Here is a 19,298-nt window from a genome sequence, read left to right as displayed (position 1 = left end):
AACAGTATCTGTGTAAGGGTCTGAGGGAAGGAATTTCATCCCTATCCTATATGCTGTTCCAGTGTCAGTTTTCTGTTATATCTCTGGTGTGGGCAATAGTAATTCCTAAATCCAAAATTAACTCTAGCAGGTGTGTAAATCTTGATGCAAAAAGCTGTACATAAAATCTGTACTGCAGTGGTCTGTAAAGAAAAGAAATTGGCACTTGTTTATGGCTTTTGGTGTTGGTGGTTGTAAAAGCTGTTGAGGCTGTTCTTATTTTTCTGGTGTGGCCATATCCCTTTTTTTCCTGGTTGCCCAACTGACAGTTTAGTCAATCTGTTACACAGAGGTCAGAGTGGCGTCTGCACATGGAATTAACTGATGTAGCTTCCTTTCAAGCAGCTTTTTGTTTCAAATGTTAGCCGCTGCTATGCCGTGTTCAGGGATCTCTGGTCTCGATGTTTGAGATGACCTCAGTGCTGCTCCAGTAGGTAAGGAGAGCTCATCCATGTAAAACGGCTTCAATTAATACCTAATTATATGAGGTGATGCTTCTGCGAGAGTAAGCTATCCCAAGGCATTTACAACTACCCATGCCTAGTTGCACTACATAGTTTGTGCTGATGTAGTTGGATGTTTGCTACTACAAATGCAAGAGTTAAAAGTCAACTGTTAATTGATGGGTCTAGTATGCCTTGTGTGTGCTGCAACCTTGTTGTAAGGAGGATTAATACATTTAGAAAAAAAATCTCGATTTGTTATGTTCAAAAATTTCATTTTAATGGCAGTCGAGTAGTTTTACTTTAACGTTCTTATTTAATCCTAGGATGTTTCTTTATGTGAGACTAAGGTTTGGATATTTTCTTCTTTTTAAAAAGCATTGATTCCTGGCTGCTACTGAAAGGAGAATTTTTTTTGTTGTTGCCTGTTTCTCTGGTATAATGCACCAGGAAAAAAAAGCACGGAGAGGTGCTGTCTTGGGATCTGATGCCTAAAGTAAACAGACCAGGTAGATACTTTAAGAGTATAATGAGCTCTAATCTAAATTGTGAGAAACAGTTGCCCATGCTTGTTAGAGTAGGCCTTCAAGAATGTTTCTTGTAATTTCAACCTCTGTATCTGCAACTGAGAAATACTTTGGAGTGAGATCAAGTTCAAATTTTTGAAGGGGTAGCATTATTGTTCTTGTACTGCCAGGGAAATGGAGTCAGGGAGAAGGAGAAGACAGCAACACATTTATGTACTGAGGTTTGACGAAAGGAAATAATTATGACTCTGTAAAGTGTCAGTCATTCAGTCTCTCTTTGTTTTGACACATTCAATTCTAGTGATTGGTGGTAAAGAAGATGAGTGTTAGGGAGATTTGAAGCAAAAAAATTTAATGGGGAGAAGTAAGGGGAGAAAAAAAAAAAACTGTCGAAGACAATTTCTGGCAGGCAGTCCAGTTCCTGGTGCAGACAGATTGGCTGATGTTGATTGTTGACAGCTTCTGCAGCTTGCTAATTACAACTGTAAAAAATTCAGGTGAATGACAGTAACTTGAAATGTTAATTCTGCTTTTTTTTTTTATTATTTTGCAGCTGCAACTGTTAGTTGGCTATTGCTGTAATTGATGGACACTGGCAGTTGCTTAGACAGATGGAAATTAATACTTGTGTTACCGTTAGAACTCGCTTTCACAGTCACGTTTTTATTAGGCTCCTTCACTGAATTAATGTGCACACGATGGTGCATAGAGAAGGAGCAGACGCAGCTCCTACCTGAAGAGCAGCCAGCAGCACTGCGTGTCTCTGAAGGGTTGTGCATCTGTAGGCTGTGGTAAAGATAGTGGGACTGCACCAAAAAAGTGTTATTAGCTCGGACGCTGAGGGCTGAACCACCCTGGAGCTGAGCAGGCAGTTCTTCAGGCTTGTGATTTATCCCAGTAATTAGGCTGGCTTTGGAAGGGCGGATATAGATGCGAGGAGGAGATAACTGTGCTGAATGGTCCTCCACGTGAAATGGGTTCAGTTTGGAGTCATTTTCCTTTTCTAGCACTACTGTTTTAAATCTGATGGATGTGTCTTAAAAAAAAGTCTTAAAAAAGTGTAGCAGTAGTGTGGGTTCTTCCACTGGAGTTAAAACTCTGGCGGGCGTGGAAGGGAAAAAACTGTGGAACAAGACAGAACTATCATGCCTGTCTGCATTGAAGGCATGTGTATTGAAAAAACCCAAATGCTTTCTGACACCACAATTAACAAAATATGGTCTCTTATGTCATAAAGCTGGGAGGTGTGAACTCTGAATAAAGAAAACTTCCCTGCAATGCCAGTATTTCATGTGGGCTTTTGTGTGCAGGCTGTTCTGGATGGTATTCTTCCATAAGGGAAATGGTTTCTCTGTGTTTCACCTGGCCTTTTACTTTCACGAAATTCGAAGGTTGTTTATATAGCCAAGACTTTCTTCTGTCCCCAAGCCTCCAAGCCTGCATCAGGAGGAAGTAGTGGAGTTCTTGACTCTGTTACTTTTTTGTATGGCCAGAAAATGCTTGAGTTGGTAAAATAATTTCTCAATTCATTTAAGCGTAGGAAAAGAAATAACTTGTATTTTTTTTCTTTTTTTTTTGCACAGGTCATATGCAGGTAAGAAGGTAGTTGTTTGGTTTTGGAGTTGTTTTAATGATACCGTACAGGTAACTGAAATATGCCTAACTCTTTGAGCTGGGACGGTCATCTTAATTTTTTTTGCCTATTTTTTTTATATTGAGGTCAATGTCTGTTGTAATGCAGCTGCTATTTCTGTCAGACCTGTGCCCCTTGAGTTGCATGGCAGTTTATTCAGGAGACCATCTGATTTTGCTTCCTGCTTTCATGTCCCTACGTAGCTGTATCTGAGTTACTTAAAGTAGCAAGGTGCCGAATTTATTTCAGGCTCTAAAACGTCAGTGTTTTAAAATGTCCTATTTTTCCTACTGCAGTTAAGAAGGCTTGCTCACTGTAATGCTCTGAGAAGTGTTAAGTGTTACCTGGATGAGAGTTTGCAGCTGAAGACGTTGCCAGAGCTTAGAAGAGAGAATTGCTTGCATTTGGAGATGATGGAGCCGTCGATCCACACTAGAGCCTGCTTGCTAGGGTAATGAATGCAAGAACTGGCCTTGTACCTTCTGAGCTTGAGAAAAAGCGTAGATGTTCTTCAAAAATTGCTGTAATAATGTGGGAGCCTTTTAAGACTTAAGTCAGTTGATGGCAACGTGATTTAAGTGGATCAGAAGTGCAGCTGTGATCTTGAGTGTTGTCTCTTGAGTTCTAGTTGCCCATGTGTCATGTGAGTTGCAAGTGACTATGGTGTTGGCTGAAAGGAAAAATGCCTACAGGTAGCATAAGTAAAAGCAATTAAGAATGTGAAATACAGCACAGAGGAGAAGTAGCAGTGAGGTGAACATTTGATAAGTAGAGGAGTGGTGTTATGTGTGGAAGAAACTGAGAGAATTCCTGTTAGATCTGAGAGTGGGCTTCCTTTTGTGGAATGCTGGTTCAGGTAGAGTCATGGCTGATGTCACAACCGACTTACTTCAACCTCACAGGGCTTGATGCTGAGGGCGTAGTCCCCCAGGATTTCACCTCTCGCAAAGGACTGAAGTGAGTCAGTATACACAGATCTCTCCTGACGTGCATTGAGGGAGCTCTGCAGAAGCGTTGGTCAAACAGGTCAAAGGGTTGGATACTTTCTGAGTAGGAAAGCTCTTAAATTGAGTCACCTGAAACATGCTTTATTTTAACAGTTTCCAGACTACAGTGCTTCAAGTCAGCGAGGAAGAACTTTCATTGCATGGCATTCAGCGATAGCAGCAAAGCAACTCCCTTTTGCGGACGTGTTCGTGAGCTGTGTGCAGAGGTAGGCTGGCAGAATGAATAGCAGCTCAGCTCTTGGTGCAGGTACTGGCTGTTTTATTGTTTGTGTGGAGAGAGGTCATGCACACAGTCCTCTCTCCCCTTTTGCCCTGCTCCTAAGCCTCCTCTGACCAAACAGGTGCCTCATCTTAAGACCTGCCAGGTGTGGCTGACTGGTAGTTGTGACCTCAGAGCTGAAGTGTAAGCAGCTGCTAACAATTTCTTCACTGGGCTGGTTAGCAAAGCTTTGCTGTAAATGTAACTGTACACTTGCACGCGACACAGGAGATGTTCATGGGCTAAAGGTAGGATCGCGTTGCCCGCTGCTGTGCCAATTACTGGATATTAATGGCAGGATAGCATGCATATGCCTAAACTGGGAAGCAGAAGGTTAATAGACGAACAGCACCAGAAGATCCCATTTATCAGTTTCTATTTATCTCTCCTTGGGAGGTGGCAGGTTTACAGTAAATACCTTCTGTCCTCCTAATTTCCTAATGATGGGGATAATGATGGAGAATGGTGAAGTCATTAACTGGGACAGCCTCTGTGCATCACTCTGTCAACCACATCTCTCCAAGACCTGCGATGAAAAGTGATGGGCCCCAGCTGTTCACCAGATTCTCTTCCCCTCCCCCCTCTCCCCATTCTCAACCCCAGTTGCAGGCTTAGCAGTTGAGAAGGGAAAAAATAAAAAAGAAAACCCACGAACAAAAAGACAAAGGGCCAGTCCCTTCCCATGCTGGAGCCACTCTGCCCTGCGCTTTGTGTGTGTGTGGCACGGAGAACCAACCTGATCCCATTACAGAGCTCTGGGCGTGGCGCTAGCCTTGGGCATAGCGGTGTCGTGTAGATAAGGAGTGCAGAACCGAGGAGAGCAGTGGCTCGCTCAAAGGAGCAGAATGCAGAAGCAGGTTGTACTTTTAGGAATGAGGCACTGCATTTCCATGGTGCTGTCTTCTGCTGAAGAGCTTGTTAAAAGTCTGTAAAAACGTTCAGCATTTCTCTGTATCTGAAGTATTATGCCGGAATACTGATGCGTTCCAGTGTCTACACAATGGCGGGGCAAACAGTTATCAGAGTTGCCATATATTGGGGATAGAGCCTGGCCACTGTATTCTCTTTGTAGTTCTATTTTAAATCCAGTCTTTGAAGCTACAATTTCAAGACATAAATATGCCCCTGGAACATGAGATGAACTTCACATAAAAATTTACTTAAGTTTTTTCATTGAAGAGCTTCACTTTTTTCTGTGTCATGCCTTTGTAGCTGACTTTGAGTTTTTCATTGTATTTGTTTTATATGTGGACAAAGGCTGTGCCCTAATCACTGATTTCAGAGGGTAAAGAGTGGCTTACCATTTTTAACGGGTGTGTATTCATCCAGGGAATGTATTGGTGATTTATTGCCAGCCCTGTTCAAAACACAGCATTCCTCCTCGGTGAGGAGAGGAAGAAAGTCCCCACTGTGGAGACAACTGGGTTTTCTGTTACAGTGGAAGGGGAGAATCTCACATACACTCACTTGGTATGCTCATGGTTTTCTGGTAAATTTGAGCATGTGTGCAATCATCAGCAAAGCTCCTTGGTCTGACCTATTTTCTAGTAATGTGATAGTTCTCCATTGAGATGTCTTTTTCTTAATTATTTTACTTAACTCATGAGCTAGTATAGCAAAACCACAGTCACTTGCAGTGGCCTTGAGTACAGTGTAATACAACAGAGCTGGCTAGGCCTTCTGCAGGTACTTGCCACCTTCTCCTCTTGTTTGTCAGCCATTTGCAGTGGCTTCTGCCTGGAAATCTTTTGAAAGGAGGGGCCTGTCTGCAGTGAGGTTTTCCTATCACATCTGCCATTTGTCAGGCTCATAAAAGAACTCTTGAGCTGTGGGAGCTTTGTATTAGAAGGGTTCATTAACTTTCAAATGTTTCAATTGAGAAATTTCAGAGCTCTCAGCAATAGACCAAGGTGGCCAGCTCAGCCAAGAGCGTCCCCTGACAGTCAGGTACAGATGTGATTGCTAGTCAGAGAGCTGTAAGAAACCTAATAGTGTCCCAGAAAGTGTCATACTTGAGCTGGAGAGACTTAAACCAAATAGCCCAGAGAGACTGTAAATAATTTTTGTTAGGCTTTAACAGATAGCAAGGCAGAGGAGCCTTTAGCCTGCAGTATGCCAGGAATTCAGTCTACAAGGTTGTAATGCATGTGGGTCCCATCCTTGTGTGACTCATCTTGTATGTAAGCTACCCTGGAAAACATGACAGGAGATAGAAAAACACAGTTGTGGTGAGATAAAGTACTCCACTGGCCTAATCTTGAGCAGGTGACTAACTGTTCTTATGTGCTTCAAGCCGGGATGGGTTGTGGTGGTATAGTGAGGTGCCTTTTCTGAGTTCTCTCTCTATAACTGCTGTATCTGAGCAGAGGGATAGGTTAAAAATGAAAGACAGTGAAACAGTTCTCTCTTTGGGGAGGTGTGGTGTTATCCATTTAATGCATTAGAAAAGATTGAGCTCCCTGAACGCTTGTTCTGCTTTATCTCCATATGCTAGATGCTACTCTGGGCCGTATGGATACACAAGGATTTTTTCATTGCTCCAAACTAGTCTGGTGGCTAGCTATACGTCAGGGAATCCTTTAAGAACTCTGACTTGTGTTAACCAGCTCTGGTGTCCCTTGGCTATTAACTTTATTTTGTACCTTCAGATGGTCACAGCGCTTTAGGCCAGGGAAAGTGACATTTGACTTTGCTGTGTAATAATGCAGGTCGCTTGTCTTACTTGACTAGCCCAGCGCTGTAGCCCAGGGTTCCTGTTTGCCCCAAGTCTGTTATCTAGCCTTAGTTTAGAAATGTGAGGGGTGTGCTTCACAGTGATTGCAGCCATCCCTTGAACAAACTGCAGGGCTTTTGCAGTTATTTTGCGGTGTCTTGTCGGGCTGCTTTTCAGTTAGTTGCCCTTGTGTAGCTTTTCCTAGCTAACATTTGATACGAGTGAAATGAAGCTTTGGATTTCAGACCTGCTGTGTTACCGTGGTTCCCATGAGAGCTCCTAGAGCTCCTAGCTGAGATGTAGAATATGCCTAGTTGTTCATGTCATAACTTCCTCTGGTCTGACTATTCAGTGTCCAGCAATAGAAGTGCAGCAGTTCTGGGCTAGGTTCAGCAGCATCAGCTGTTTTTGTGGCTAGCCTCTCAGCTTTGATACCTCAAGCATGACACAAATCAGGCTAAAAAGAACAAGCAATATTAAACATCTGTTGACTTCTAAATAAGGAAAATCATATTAGTCACTCTAAGTAATCTGCATGATAATTTCAGGAAAACACGAGGTGATTTCTTTCAGAGGAAGAAATAGCTGATGTATCTTTTCTATACACATGAACTAGCTGTGGAAAAGACTAAAGAGCTGAGCACAGACAGAAGTCTTGCTTCTGTGAAGTATGTTTGTTGGAGAAAAAGAAGGCAAGTCAAATTGCCTACCATTGTGGAAATTTGTTCCAGATGTGTAAAGTACAGCATCTACAGCACTAAATCTTGAGGAGGATGGATGCTGTTACAGATATTGCTGGTCAAGTGAAAGAAATGTCACTGGAGCATTGTAATACGTCTCCAAAATCATTTTTTCAATTATGTGTAACATACAGCAGTGGATGACTTAAAAAGTCATCCTAGCTGACAGCGCAAAGGCAGCAAAATCTTATACTCAAGTCCATTTTTAAAGGTGCAGAGTGTACACATTAACCCTCTGTCTATAGATGGTTGAAAGAAAAAAAAGAGGCAGTTTGCAGTGGACATTATGCTCTTCTTTCAACTTGTCTTAGCCACTTTTACTCTAGAACTGGCCATTGCATGCAGTCAGAGCTTCCAAAGGGAAGTGTAGCAATGCATTTCTGCAGACTGTTACGGGTGGATCTATGCTTTGCATTGATTTCAGTGGATTCTGGAAGCATGTTCGAAGTGAGTTTTTAACAGCTTTTTTCCCTTCCAGAATAAGATCAGCACTGATCATATTTTAGCATTCCCTTGGCTCTCTACATAGTCTCTTGGGAATCCGCAACTGTCAGCTGAGGAGAAGCGTTTGGAACAGGGTGAATACAAATGCTTTGCATCAGTTGAGTTAAACATCAGGTCAGTGGCTGTCCAGCCTGCATGTATACCAGAGAAAACTTGGTCTTGTTCATGTGATCACCATGTTGTTGTTAACTGAAGTATTAAAGAACTAGTGGGTGTTTTTGTACTGTCCTGCCGAGGGCATTATGGAGATCGTGAGCCCATTGTGTTAGCTACTTAACAGTATTGAGGCTTCTTGCTGGCAGTCGATGACAGTAGGGAGTGTGAAACCATTGTGTCTTTGCAAAGAGGAAACCAATACTGCAGGCAGAGCATCCAGCTGGTGAAAGAAGCTCTGCAAGTAGCAGTCAACAGCGTAAGCAACTGTACGGTATGAAGTTCTCCCAGGGCTTGCATGCTTCTTGGTCGTATTACATTGTGGACAACTCTGGATTATGCTTTGTGGATAAATAAGAGCCTCCCTGCTCTGCCCCCACAAATCCATCACAAAACACAAAAATGACAAAATACCATGCTGCTAGAATACTGTGGTGGGGTCACAGGCCCAACTAAAGATCACCTTGTATCGCACTTCCAAGTGACAGTTGCCATTGCTGTCGTGTGCACCATTTCCCGCTGCAGTCCAGAGGAGGACCTGTTTGTGCTGGAGCGCGGGCAGGATGGGAGCTGTGTATTATGCAAAATGCAGGTAACTGAACGTGGCTGGTCTGCCTGCATGCAAGTCGGTAAGAGACTTAAGAGCCAAGCCTTCTTTTGTTCAAGATACCATTTTGTTTGAAACATGATGCTGGTTTTGGCCAAGTTCTTACACAGCTGCTATCTGTGTAATAGCTGTTAAAATTCTTTGGAGGAATTGAACCTGTGAACTGCTGCAAAGAATTCTGTTCCTTTAGGGTATGTTAATGCTACTGAAAAGCAATCCATCTTAGGTTTCAAGTCTTGTAAAGGAAACTAGAAAATGTACGGCTTGTTTCCAAAAGGTTGTGTGTGCCCATGTGTGGGGATGGGAAGGGGGAGAATGTCCGTTCAGTGCGTTTATTTTCCAGGTACACCAACTGGAAGGATTATTCCTCTGGCTTTCTGAGATGCTACTACTATGAATTGAAGCCCTTGGTTTGATTAAAAAGAGGCAGCTAGGTATTGTGTGTATTACCACTGACTGCCTTTGCTCAAAGGGAGTGTGAAATGCTGTATCTGTCATGGCACTAGGATGCGGCAACGGGATTCTAACAGCAATAGGGAATCTAGGCATCAACTACCTCTTTTCCAGAAGAGCACTGTTGAGATGTCTTTTCATATGTAAGAAATCCTCTACCTGCTTATTTTGGAAACCCCTTGGTGCGATCCCTTCCTCCGCTACCCTTTATATTTTCTCCCTAATATCCTTAATGTTAGTTATATGGTTTTGATCTTGGCATTCACCAAGCGTTTTGTTTGGTGTTTTTACTATCACTATGTTTTTGCGACTCTAGATTTAGTATTTCCCTGCCTTTTCTTGCCCTTGCTAACAGCAGAAACCCATGCAGTTCTGTCGTGTTATCATTTTTCTTCCTATAAAGCATCTATGACATAGGGACCTTGAAGCCAGGAGCTGAGGCCACAATGCTCAGCAGACTGTATGTACAGCTTTTTCAGGGGTAACTGCTGTAAAAAATCAGCAACACCACAGTGCAGAGTTATACCAGCCTCTTTGGAGTTATCTCTTATTCACGTAATGTAATGCATGTTCACATATTTGGTCAGCCACAGTTATTTTGCCTGGCTACACAGGCTAAATTTAAGACCCACACTGAACATTTCTGTCACTTTTGCTGTTCTGGCCACTATGCTTAATCAAAGAGCTGGAAGGAAAGCTCTCATTAGAGAAGGTTTTTAGTCATACACAAGCCTGTGCTGGGCTAATGGAGGCTTGATGGAGCTCTTGCTTTTGGTTAGGGTTGGTCTGCTTGGCCTGATCTAGGCAGAATGAAGAGAGAGCAGAGCAGGCTTTTGTGCCGGAGTAAACATGATGGCTAAAGATGAAGACGATTTTGTTCCTAAGGCTGGTGCTCTGAGCCTGAGGAGCCTAGCCTGCTGTAGCAGCCAAGTGCTGTTGTATGCTATGACCAGAGAGATTGTTGCAAACATCTAGGTGAAAATGGGAGTGAGTAGCGTGAAAAGGGAATCTGAACTGAGATGGAGTGAAGGGGAAAGAGGGAAGATGAGTGGAGTGTACTTGAGATATCTGCCAAGTTACCCATAGTGTTCCTAGCTTGGTGACCAGGCTTTGTCAGACCTGTCTCAGTCAGTCTGTCCTGTCAGGAATCAGTGCAGAGATGAAGGGACAGATGGGGGAAAGGAGACAGAATATAAGGGAGTACATGATCTCACTCAAGGGACGTGTTAAATTTAAGTTTTTGTTAATAGCTTCATAGTGTGTTAGTGTTTGACCTTGCAGCGAGGATTTGTAAGTACTTTGCCTTTCTTCTTTTTCTTTGCTTTCTGCTTTTTATCTTCTTAGAGTAATAAAGATGCTCAGCTCCAGAGAGGTCCTATAGGAATTGAATGCTTAAAACACGTAACATTGCTCTATGAGGAGAAATGGAGGAAGGAATGTGAATAGGAAGGGGGAGGAGACTTGTCAGGAACAGTTTTAGGACTCATCAAAGCAGGATGGAGGGAGGGGGTAGTCCCTTCCTGAACATGATCGTCTTGTCATTTCAGTAGACTCTGTCCTGACTCAGAGCTGTGCATCAGTGCTGGGAACAGTGCGCGTTATGTATTGGCCTCTGCTCAGAGGTGCTGATGTCTTGCAGATTGAAGGGAAGGACTGATGGCTGTTCCTGCTGTGCAATTAAGAAAGGCTACAGGTTCTCTCTTGATAGGGGAGAGGGCTCTCCCTGCTTTGCAGTACAAGGCTGGGAGCAGGAACGGACTGGAACTCAGATTGCTACCAAGGCAGCAGTAAAAGGAATAGCTCACTGCTACTTTTGATCATGCTGTGTCTACTTTGCCTCAGGCTTGTGTCTACTATAGATGGTTCTGTGTGAGATGGCACCAATCTGGGGAGCTGGGGCACTGCAGAAGAGGATAACAGAAGGGCTAAAGAAAATGAATAACAAAATGACCAACAAGGGGGAAATCCATTTCTAGTTCTAGGGTAAAAGCTGATCCGCACCAGACCAATTACAGTTTGGTGCCATTTGTGAGTGTGCAACTGGGGATTTTTATCAGAAGGGTTCCCAGTGATGCTTTTAATCACAGTATACAACTTAAACACCGTGATGATGGCAGGAGGCATAAGACAGGCAGCACAGTATAAGTGTGACAAGGTGTAGCTGGGAACAATGTGGAGTAGGTAATTGCCTTTCTAATATTTAGTCACAATCTTCCTGTGCTGCGACGGGTCCCAAGCACACGGCAGAACTGTCTAAAACTTAGGGTTTTTCTGTCATATGTTTATTTCATTTCTTTTTATATATCAAGGGGACAGGGAACATTGTTTTGATGGCAGAGGCTCCTCAGACAAGCTGTCTGGATTGATCTATACAGATAACTTTGTGCTAGAGATGGAGGGTGTGGCTGAGCACTGAGGGACAGCTCTGGAGGCCTCCTGGGAGCATAGCGCAGGTTGGTGGATGGGTCTGAGCCGAGTGAGTGATGGTTTGTCAGACACGAGGAGAGTCTGCAACGGAAACCTCTTGGGAGTTGTTAAATACAGAAGGGCCTTCCTGAGTTCAAGAAATCCTGGGGCTCCAAATTGTTAGGGGCTGGAAGACTGTTTTGACTGAGTGTTGCCACATGTCTGCTTTCTTGTACTCTCTCCAAGGTGTCCACTTCTGGTCTCTGTCACAGCGTGCCAGGCGAGATGGCTCTGTGATGTGAGCTACTGTGGTTGTTAGGAGAGCTGCTGCAGAAGTGATGCGTGTCTGAGGTAGCTCTGAGTTCTTAGCTCAGTATGCACATGCCTTCTTACTGATTGGCCTAAATATTCCTGATTTACTCATTTTTGAAACAGAGCAGAGAAAGCTGGGGTTTGCTGGGGTTGTGTAGGAGGGGGCAGACAAGTTCCTTCCCATTACATTCGTACACAAGCAATTCAACATCCTTGGCCAGTGACAGTGCTAAATTTTGGTTAACTGTGGCCAGACAGTGGAATATTTGAGCTAGTGGATAACTCCTCGAGTATGCAGAACTCGACTGAGGTATCAGAGCTGAAGATGAAGGTAATGTGTCATGTTTCAGTACCTAAATGACTCAGGCAGGCATGATTCAGCACTTCGTGTATTCTGGCTATGGCTTTGTCTCAGCTTTGCTTTGAACTCACATGGCTCACCTGTTTGCTAGAAGAGTTAGGTCAACAGTACTATGGGTTGTTCCCTGAGATATTTATTCAGTGCTTCTTTATGAGTGTGTTGTGAGTCCTGTGCTAGTGCTCTCCAGTGTCTTCCTGATGCTGTCTCCAGCCCTACTGAAGGATGGGCTCTTGCTCCATTTTGCTCCACGGCGACGTATTCCTGCAGAACAGGTGAAGGTGCGTGTGACCATAGATACATTACTCTTCAAGTCATTGGAACAGTGCTTTTGCTGAGGATCTGGTACTTGCTGGAGCAATGGTTGTGGTATTCATCTGTAGGACACCACAGCTTGTAGGCAGTCTTACGTGGAAATAACCTTGAATATACAGCCAGGGTATATCCTCCAGAGAAGTGTACAGCACGAGCAACCTGGAAGGTCCTAGTGTAGCAGGGAGATGGGCAGCAGAAGGGGCTGGCCGTGGATGCAGGAAGAGAGATCATTTATGATGTGTATATATATGATTATGTATGGTAAGGTGTGGATGGGACTACTCAACTGCTTTATACATAAATTTGTGTACCTATTATAAGGGTATAGTGGCTGTGGCTTTGCATTTTCCTCTTTGAGTGAGTCCGTAGTTGTCTGGCCTGATAGGCCTGTGAAACTTTTGAGGAGAAGACTGAATTAATCGCTGGGCGTGCAGGAGGTGAAAAGGCCACAAGTAATCCAGTGTTGATCTAGATACTGCTGCCATTGTTGGTTTTCATTGGTTTTCTACTCTTTGTATGACAGTTTTCTACCTGTGTTAGGTCTTGATTTATCCTTGGTCTGTGAAATGCTGTGCACCCCACCCCCATGCTGCTGTCAGAACAGTAAAGCAGTATGAGATAATTTTGTATCATGCAGCCAAAAGAAAGGAAAGAAGTATCTTAAGTGACAAGCATTAAATCCAATAAAAAGGAGACATTCATCATGCATGTGCAGTCATATTTTTTGTCATCTCCTTAGACTGTGAAAAGGTGCTCATGGTAAAGCTTACTTAAAATACACTTAGTCTTTTCCTGTTGACATTTGGGATTTTTTTTTCAGCTTAAGATCTCTTAAATTACAGGGGTATGTAAGGTTTTAGGACACTATTGAGAACAATTGGCAATGCCAAAAAATATTTTTTGGTGTTTGAATGTGTATGTTTATCTAAACAACTACATGTAACAAAAGCAAGGATAATTCTTAAATTATGGAAAGGTTAGAGGGGAAACTGAACAAGGCTATATTGAAGTATTAGCGTGGTAGGTAATGAAGTCGCAAATAATTGGTTGCCTAAATACCATCTCTGCTAAGATATATTTTTCTTTGGATATATTGTAAATTAGTATTTTCGTTTACATCATGGTGTTGAGTGTATTTTGCATGGAAGGAAGTAAAATTTCAGTTGAAGATGGAAGACAGAATTTTTCCTACAGGAAACTTTTTATATGGGAGAAATACTTCCGATGCTCTAGTGTTTCCTAGAGGTCCAAAATGTGTGATTCGGGGCAGGAGTTGAGGTCCTGTTCCATGTCAAGATCTGAAGTTACTGTTCTGTTGGAGGAGCTTTCAACCCTACTATATCAGAAAGTTAAGTAGATGAAGAGGAATAGGAGAGTGCTCAGAAGTGAGATACCTCTGAACGTTCCCAAGCCAGAGAGCTTCTGCTCCTCTTAGAGGGAGATGTAATAGGACGTGGTAGGAAGGCTGTGACCTGGCCTGTTCCTAGACTTCACCTGGGCTCATTGGTGATGTGAAGCGACCAGATCAGATCCGGCTCTGCTGTTGGTCAGACCTTCCCAACTCGTTGCCTTTGTCTGTATCGCTCTACACAGCTAATTTTGCTGCCATCCCATTATGCATCATCATAAATGAAGCTACTGCTGAAGTCAAAGGGTAGGAGCTCATGTGTAAGTGAACGTTCCTCTTATTCTTGTTACCGATTGGACCTCTGAGATCAGCTCTAACAAGCACAGTGCAAACAGTGGTTTAGTTTGTTGCATGCCACTGGGAAATTAAATGTCTGCCAAGTTAATGTCACTTAAAATTTGCAATGACACTTACTGCATTTGACAAAACATAGAAAAAAGAGGTTCCAATTAAGCAGAACTTCAAACACAGCAGCTCGTGCGGTTTATTTTGGAGCTAGGATATTCAGAAAGGTCAGTCTTTCAGTAAGCTAACCTCCGCCATTTACAGCATTCGCTGGAGCTAATGAGCACTTTGCTCGGTTACATAATGGGGGCTTTATGCAAAGAAAATCCTGATGGGGTTATGTAGCTAACGTACATGGTGAAAGCAGCTTTGCCCTATAAATGTGCACTGGGGAAGCACTGTATGAAAAAATGTCTTGTCTGTAATGTCTTCTAAAGACAAAACGCCCATTCTGCCCTAGGAACTGACCGTTCAGAAGATGGTATTCTCTGGCAGGAGAACAAGTGAGGGAGTGAAAGAGAGGAGGTCAGTTAAGTCCCCTGGGAGGAGCGGTGATCTTTACTAGGAAGCAGTGATCTGAGCTTGGAGAAATCCAGGCATTTGGACATCGTCTTGCTGGGTCTCATTGAGAGTAACAGTTAAATTTCTTGACAGTTAATTTCATGTCAGGTAAAATAGGCATATCAGGACTTCTGCCCTTCGTGTGCTTGAGCTTTCATTTTGCAAGGAATTACTCGTGCTTATTTTACTTGTAGATGTGGTGGCTTTTACAGAGACTGCAGAACAGAAGGATTGGCATTTGCTGCTGTAAAAACCTGTGTAAGTTTAAGTAGGAATATTGCTTTTTAAATAAGAGGTACAAAGAGTTCCATAGGCACTAATAGCCATTGCAATATTAGTGCCATGGACAAAAGGCAACATTTTTGGCATCTTAATGTTCCTGCTGATGTAATTGGCATCTTAACCATTCTAATTATGTAATGGGATGGTGGTTTTGAATTGTGATGTGGCAGTAGTACCTTATGAAAGGCAAGTGGAAATTTACTGCTGCATTCCATGTGTATAGTGTACGTTGATAAAAGTTTGGAAGGAAGGTGGTGAAGTCTACTGGTAGGTTTATTTGTCAGATGTCTTAAATGTTCATGGTAATCAGCTTCAAATAACTTCTGTCAAAAATAATGCCAGCTGCTGGTCTTCTGAGTGTCTTTATTTTTTCATTGGTACTGTGCTCTGATACTGTGAAAATATCTGAAAATAGACATTTAGGCAGAGCTTTCATAAATGGTGGTGGTTTTGGTCCCGATAAATAAAACAGTGTTTTTATCTTGTTGTACAACAGTGTTTTTTTTAATCCACTGTTCCACAGTTCCTTTTGTCTTAGACAAAACACAATGGGGCGGTGATGGTTGGTGAACAGTCACTCTTTGGGATGTTTACTTTTAATGCAGTCCACATTTGAATGCCTCTGGTTTTGGTTGAGAACTTGGGAGAGCTCATTGGAAGGCCAACAAAAAAAAATTGATATGCTGTTTGTATGTTTCTAAACTTCCCATTTCTAAGACTTGAAAATGAACACTTTGCTATTAAAAATTCTCAGTACTGCGTTCTGCTTCTCTGATCTGGTAGTTACATTAGCTCATGACATCTACAGTGTCTGAGAGGTGTCCAGCACTTGTCACTCAGTGGTGATTTACTGTGCTGCAAGCTTGACGCTTTCTGATCAACAGCGTTTTACCCTAACTGTTTGGTAGTGGCTTCCATTTAAGTGGATGGGAGGATGGGAATGTAGGAGAAAGAAAGGCACAATGAGATGAGGAGGACTGGAGAAAGTTTGGACCCCCTGAAGTCAGCAGTAGTTGGGTCACAGGCCACAGCAAGAATAAGATTGTAGCTTTCAGTTAACAGGAGAAAATTCTAAGGAGAACTTAGAATGGGGGAGTCTGATTTTTGTCAGGCTTTTTGCTAAAACAGGCTTCCTGGGTCACAATGAGAAAACTACTTTTTTGAATTAAATACAGCTCTCTGCATGTTGAAGTCATAGCAACAAAATGACCTCACTCTCCAATTTTCCTTTTTTTTTCCCCCTCTCTTGTAGTTGTTGCTTTAATTTCCTACAATATGTTATTCTTCTTGTTTGGAATCATGGGGAGGAGGGAGAGAGGGAAACCAACCTGTGTAAAAATTAGCTTTGAGTTATTCCATCTGTGGACTCTTAATTTTGTCATGAAAACAGAGAAGCCTGGCAGGAAGCTAGCTTTTGACTGGCTTCATGTATCCTCTTGTCTGGAACTGGTTAAGAAAGTGTGGCATTTAGAATGAAAGCAAAAGCTTCATTTCTGGAACTCTGAGTGTTTGCCCAATTCTTTGACCATCTGTTTTTGTTGACAACCACCTCTTTGTGTTGTGCCAAAGTTATTTTGGCTTTTATAATCTGTGTATGTGCGCGTGTATGTGTGTACATGGTGGTGCGGTTGTGTGTGTCTGCATGTACATCATTAGGGCTTTACTTACTGGGTAAGTTTGTGGGAAGTTGAACGCTTAAAAGCCGTTATCTTGTGGGGATTGAATTACCAGGACAAATACAATGACAAACCCTGGCTTCTCTTTCTAGAGAGACGCTCAAATCTTGTCCATATTGCTATCCTATCTAAAAGCTGTCAGCTTCTGGTAGTTTTCTTTGTAACTGAAGTTGCGCCGCAGTAGTGTTCGATATGTGAGCACCTGCCTCAAAAATCACTGCCATGATTAATGGGACTGACGGAGAGCCCAACTTCTGGCTGAGCACAAAGAATAGATGAGTCTCTTCATTTCTGGGAGTTAGAGATGGGGCCTGTTAGGTGGTAACACTGCATTGTTTTCCATTCCCGATGTCAGAGGGCAGTTCCTCATCCCGTGACTTCTTTGTATGCCCCTTATACCCACTACCAGTACATGTCAGTGATCCACCAGAGAAAATGGCATTGAGAACCCCATCACAGGATTGCTAAAGCATTACAAAACAGTCTTAAAATCTAGTGTGTGACACCTGTGCTCCGCGAACATGTTTTTGTGTGCTTCCAAACCTGCGTTTCTTCTACATCACAGTAAAGCCACAGCTTCTCCTTTTGTCATTATTTTGAAAGCTGCGTTGAGAAAAGAGAGAATTTTGTGCTGTTTTCTAGACTTAGTTTCTGTATCAGTGCCTTCAGAACTCCTGCTTGGCATGAGAGTAGGCCAGAGTAACATATATAGCCCATGACAGCAGCAAAATGAGGCTAACAAATATCCTACTGAGGATGCAGTATGACAGCTTCATCCATCCAGCTGAATTTGCATTGTGAGTATGAAATAGCTGCGTGTCATGGGCCACTGCCATTGCACACAGTCATTTATTTAATAACTCAGTGCACAGACATTAAAGGGGAACCACGCAACACTTCATTTTGTTGAAGACAAATAAGAAATCGAGAGATGCCAGCATTTAGAAAAGTCTGGATTGCACTGTTTGATCACCATACTTTCTTTTAATGTTCAGTCAGGCAATTCCTTAGGTGTAAAATGGACAGGATTTTTATTAATAATGGCAAAGGCATAGAGTGTGGTGTGTTGCGGGCTGTTTCCGTATGTTGTTCTCCTTTGTGTTGAATACGAAGGTAGGCTTTTAAAAAGATCAGCATATCCCCTTGCAGTATCCAGTACCATAGTTAGCTATGCGAGTTGCATTAGATTTGTTCTGACATCATGTGAACCTAGTAGGTTAAACCTGCTCAAAATGATGACAACATTTTTCTCCAGAATGCTGTTGCTTAATGCAGAATTGAGACTCTTCGTATTTGGTGGCTGACATTTTTCCCAAGTACCCAGTGTTGTAATTGTGTTTCAGGAGGACTAATTTAAACAGACGTGGAGGGCCTTGAATTCAAGCTTCGTAAATACTTCACCAAAGAGAAAAACAGAGAAACAAAAGTGCTTGAAATCGGTAGCCACTTCTGAAAATCTGTTTGTAAAGATGTAAAAACAAACAGAAAAGTTATTGGAAATTTCAACTTACTTTCAGGAGTTGTCTTTAACTTGTGTGTTTCAATGTGAAAATTAGGTGTCTTGGGTGGGCGTCACTTGTTTATTTGTACAGACCTTCTAGTGAGCACTAGTGCAGTCCAAATGGACAACTCTGTTAAATCATTAGCAAAATTCAAGTTATGAGAAAGGCACCACTTTTTTTTCTGTAAAAAATAAAAGGCAAGTTTTTAAATAATACAATCTAGATGGTGAACTCCTGAACCCTTTGCAGGGACTTGGTTGTGTTTTTTTTTCTCTTTTTTTTTTTTTCCAATAGGATTCAAGGACTCAAATGATTCTCATCAATGGGAGCCTAATCCTAACAGCACCAAAAAGATTTTAAGTTGTGTAAGAGTAAGTCATCAGACTAACTGGAAAGGAACACTAACAGTTGTCACTCCCCCTTAGTATCAGCAGTGCTAAGCTTTTGGAGTGCTTTCCGAACAGCCAGGCTGGTTTTAAACCTTCAGTTCTTATTTGCAAAATTGAACTGTGTGGATGAAATGTCTTTTGGGTTGCTTTGCTTAATAGCACATGAGAATTAAAGGACCTTTTCAGTGAAGCAGTTGAAAAATTTCTGTTCCCTATGGCCTGTAGAAAGAAGAGTTTGGAAAAGAGAAAATTAAGTGCAGAGGCTGCACAGAAGCGAGACCCACTAAAGGAATGGCTATTTGGTTGTGTTACCTTATGTTGAAGTAAAGAAAAACATGCAAAAAAGATGGGCCTGATTAGTACTTGATGTACTTAAATAACAAAAGCACGTTGTGCAGCTTCTGAAGCTGCTGTACCTGAGTACACGAACTATCTGTTGATGTAAGTGGATGCCACCTCATGGATTTCAGTGGCATATCATCCGTTAAACAAGCGGAGAAGGGATTTTGGAAGGCATGTAGCACAAAATGATCATACCGAGTTAGGTATAGTTCTTTGTTTGTCACCTAGTACTGTTGGCATGTAAGGGAGGCTGACTTTAGGCTAATGTGTATTTCATCAGCCAGGTGTAGCTCAAAGTGGCTCAAAAATGTGAAAGCATGAGAATGTTGCAAGATAGTTAACCAGAAAGAAACAATAGCGTGTGATTTATTTGAAGTTAAGTGA

General features: G+C 42.4%; 1 long non-coding RNA gene across 2 annotated transcripts in view; it reads left to right on the top strand.

Annotated features, from left to right (window-relative positions):
- The window catches only part of LOC308194928, a 350,222-nt gene that overhangs the window by 57,946 nt on the left and 272,978 nt on the right, over nucleotides 1-19,298 (top strand). Inside the window, exon 12 of one of the 2 annotated variants that reach the window (XR_013951068.1) lies at nucleotides 2,939-19,298. This exon is cut by the window's right edge and continues 15,050 nt beyond it. The exons of the other annotated variant lie outside the window; for it this stretch is intronic. This is a non-coding gene — a long non-coding RNA (uncharacterized lncRNA). The remainder of the gene's footprint in view (nucleotides 1-2,938) is intronic. 2 annotated transcript variants of the gene reach the window in all.

The sequence above is a fragment of the Anser brachyrhynchus genome (genome assembly GCF_964034855.1).
Source record: "Anser brachyrhynchus genome assembly, chromosome: 4".
Taxonomy (NCBI): domain Eukaryota; kingdom Metazoa; phylum Chordata; class Aves; order Anseriformes; family Anatidae; genus Anser; species Anser brachyrhynchus.
This window is presented reverse-complemented; position numbering and strand designations above follow the sequence as displayed.